Source organism: Neomonachus schauinslandi, chromosome 2, assembly GCF_002201575.2.
Source record: "Neomonachus schauinslandi chromosome 2, ASM220157v2, whole genome shotgun sequence".
NCBI lineage: Eukaryota > Metazoa > Chordata > Mammalia > Carnivora > Phocidae > Neomonachus > Neomonachus schauinslandi.
In genome coordinates, this window is record NC_058404.1 from 96,879,475 (window position 1) to 96,883,746 (window position 4,272).

The window sequence follows — 4,272 nt, forward strand, 5'->3', positions numbered from 1 at the left end:
TTACAGAGGTGATACTAGATTCCACATTTCATTAAATCTTGCTCTCAGAGAGAAATTAGCTCATTTTGAAGACTAAAGAATTGTGCTATTTATTTTGTGTTCATCTTTCAAGTTGTTGTGGTATATATTATGAGAAGGAATACATGTGTTCATCTACTACCTCTCCAGAGATCTTGAAAAATAGACAAATCTCACATTGGGAGGTGAGAGAGTGATTTGCCTGCTTAATTCTCCAACAACCACCAAGAAGTATACAGATTAGTGCCCAAATGAACAGTGATTTTATGTCTGGAATGGTGCCCAAAAAGTCATGGTCCAAGATGATAAACTCATTCAAGTTCCTGAAGTATCACTAGTTTTCTTTTTACTAATGCCATTTTCAAAATTCTATTCATTCCTACAAATCAGATTTCAAAATTGAAAGAAGAGTAAAGACAAAAAAAGAGTGGGGAGAGACAGTTTATGTCCTGTAGTGAAGTTAGGTTATATTTTATTTTTGAATTTTAAATGGGATCCAAAGTGCCTTTGTACCGACATATAAAATTATCTACTCTTTTGTGATTGACTAATTAATATCACACAGTGGTAATGGTCAGGAAGACAAAGACACCCTTAGAAATAGGACCTGTTAACCTCAATACAGAGGATGCTGGCTTTGCTCAAAAACTCAATTTTTAGAGAACGATTACTGGAGAAATGCCTCCTAGTCTTGAGCCAATGCAGATCTGGACAGGGATATATAAAGACATTATTAATTTGGATGAAAGTTTTGTTTTTGCCAGTATATCTTTTATTTGGCTCCAGATGAGAGGATTGTTCAGAGCTTTTCAAAAGACCTTTAGTATGCTATTTATTAGAGAAACATTCATTTAATCAAATAACACTCACTTTATAGAGGAAGAAATATTCCTCTGCTTTGAGGGCCATAGGTCATACATTGGAGTATGGCTTTGGTCACTGACAGTGCTGACATAATGGGGATTTTTTTTCTCCTTCCCTTATGAGGATTCTTTTCTCTAACCTCTGGCTGCATTAGAAACTTCACTGCTTAACAGAAACAATTGTTCTTTGTTCTTGTGGCCAAATGAAAGCTCTTATTTTTCAGTCCAGTTCTGCTGGCAGGTTAGATGCAATCAGGGGTGTCATCAAGAGGAGATGAGAATATGCAGAATACAACCACTTGTTGTTTTTGGAGGCAAAATGCCCACTTTTTTGGCAAAGTCAAAGCTAAGCACATGTGAGAGCAAAGAAGGCTCAACTATGGATCTTTCAATATCATGGTTAATGCTTTGCACAAATTCTAAGTAATGGTTGAAAGCATCAACATTTCTGACTACTTTCCCAAGATAGACACTTATTCAGGCCGACTTAGACATTTTTACATGTCTTAGAAACTCTGAACTCAAATATGATGCATTAAATACATCCATAATGCCAACACCTTAGTGCTTATATATTTGTTCAAGAATCTTTCACTTGATGTCTTCAGTAAAAAATCCTATAATAAAATTATTTGGGGAGGAAAAGGGGCTGAAAGTATATAGAGAAGTCTCATTTGTTGCAGGTTTTAGGATTTGTAATGAGTTTGATATCACATAGGCCTAGGTCTTTCCCTCTCCAGAAACACTTTATTTTTCATCATATTGATTTTCTTGCTGTTGAAATAGCTCTCTGGTTCTGTGGTCATTATCCATGAATTATCTCTATTAAAATGCAGTGGTGCCTACTATCTTGTGGTAGGCAAAGGCTAGGGTATTGGGAAGATTCACATTTGTGTTTGTAATTCCTGATTGTACCTAAGAACAGAAAAATTAAGGGAGAAGCTAAAATCTGACTCAGGAAAATATCATCAAGACATATTGTTAGAAGCTGTATTACTAGTGTCTTCAAAGATATGTGGGTGGTGCAAATGCAGAGAAGACAGAGGCTGAATCAGCTGATGTTCTAGAATGCAAGCAGTCAAGGGAGCCATTAGAGAGAAGGGAAAGTCATTGAGGAACCAATGGAAGTGGAACTTTGAAGGAAAAGGAAATGGCCATCCTTGTTAAAGGAAGCAGTGTTTGAGGTCTAGGAAGAGACTCATGAGAACTGAGCGAGAGAGGAGTCTCAGGGGAATTGTTAGGCAAAAGAATACTCTCAAGCAGAAAAATTTAAAAAGCATACACTTAGCCATCTGGAGTTTTTAAAAAAGGAACATTCATTTCTGTATTTTGAAAGGAAAGATTTTACTTTTAACGAGAAGTCTGCATTTCATCTTAAAGGAAGAACACATCTTCAACTTAATTATTCTCCACAGAAAAAGCCTCTTTCTGTTTGTCTTTTGTATGCTTAGTATACACTAAACACACATGTTTCAGTCCAGTCCTGTCTGGCATGACAGACATATACATATGAGTAGAGGATGTTATGTGTGCTCCGAGGGATTTTTTTAAATCTTAGGTCATGGTTGTAATAAATAATACTGAGTTGGACAGAACCAAAAATTTTAGTGGTCCTCAAAATGCTTCTCTGAAATCACTGATTGATGATATATATTGTGGAGTCAGTATTTCCAAATCTGCTTGTGCTGCTGAGGAAAATATCATGCTATTGCTAGAGAAATAATAGCCTCAGGAGTCAGTGATAAGTGCCTATCATTGCCACTTTAATCTGTTAAATTGGTCCAGTGGTACTTGTTTTATAGCCTTGTTGTGAGGATTAATTGAAATAATGCATATGAAAGTGCTTTTAGAAGGATTAGATTTCTATATAAATGAATAGCACGAACAAAATTTGGGTATAAGGATATTAAGATACGTCAAAGTCTCTGGGAGAGCATATATATAGTATTTATGATAAACTTCAAGTCAAGGACTGCAAAAATGTGTTCCAGGCTCTGGCAGATGTTCTTAGATCAAATGATGTTTTTGTGAAAATTTATGTAAAATGTTCAGCTGATGGAGGATTAAACATGAAAGAACTGTATAGTGGTTTTGCTTTTGGTTAAAAAGAACCATTTATTCAGGATTGTGTGTTATTTTAGTCATGTGTTTTAGATCTGGTAATGGATGTAAAGGGAGTTTCAGAAGAGGCTACTAAACTATTTACATTTTGAATGTTTATCCTGGATTCTATTAGGGTTTCAGACATTTTACAATGAAAGTACAAACAGTATATGGTAAACTATAAATAAGGAGTTGAAAAAATTATACTCAAGAAAAAATTCAATAAAAAGTAGAAACCAGGAGGAGGAGCAAGATGGTGGAGGAGTAGGAGCCCTAAATTTCGTCTGGTCCCAGGAATTCACCTAGATAGGTATCAAATCATTCTGAACACCTACAAACTCACAGGAGATCGAAGAAAAGAAGAGCAGCAACTCTATGAACAAAAAAGCGACCACTTTCTGGAAAGTCTCCTCTGATTTGTTTAGTGTATATTTTTCTGTGGTTGTTGTTACCCTTTTAGCAATTTGTTCTCTCATTCATCTATTCTCCTCTGGACAGAATGACAAGATGGAAAAAATCACCTCAAAAAAAAAAGAACAAGAGGCAGTACCAACTGCCAGGGACCTAATCCATATGGACATTAGTAAGATGTCGGAACTAGAGTTCAGAATGATGCTTATAAAGATACTATCTGGGCTTGAAGAAAGCATGAAGATACAGAGAAACCCTTTCTGGAGAAATAAAAGAACTAAAATCTAACCAAGTCGAAATCAACAAGGCTATTAATGAGGTGCAATCAAAAATGGAGGCTCTAACTGCTAGGATAAATGAGGCAGAAGAGTGAATTAGTGATATAGAAGACCAAATGATGGAGAATAAAGAAGTTGAGAAAAAGGGAGATAAATAATTACTGGATCATGAGGGCAGAATTCGAGAGATAAGTGATACCATAAGATGAAACAATATTAGAATAATTGGGATCCCAGAAGAAGAAGAAAGAGAGAGAGGGGCAGAAGGTACATTGGAGCGAATTATAGTGGAGAACTTCCCTAATTTGAGGAAGGAAACAGGCATCAAAATCCAGGAGACACAGAGAGCCCCCCTCAAAATCAATAAAAATAGGTCAACACCCCGACATCTAATAGTAAAACTTACAAGTCTCAGAGACAAAGAGAAAATCTTAAAAGCAGCTTGGGACAAGAGGTCTGTAACCTACAATGGTACAAATATTAGATTGGCAGCAGACCTATCCACAGAGACCTGGCAGTCCAGAAATGACTGGTATGATATATTCAGAGCACTAAACAAGAAAAATATGCAGCCAATAATACTATATCCAGCTAGGCTG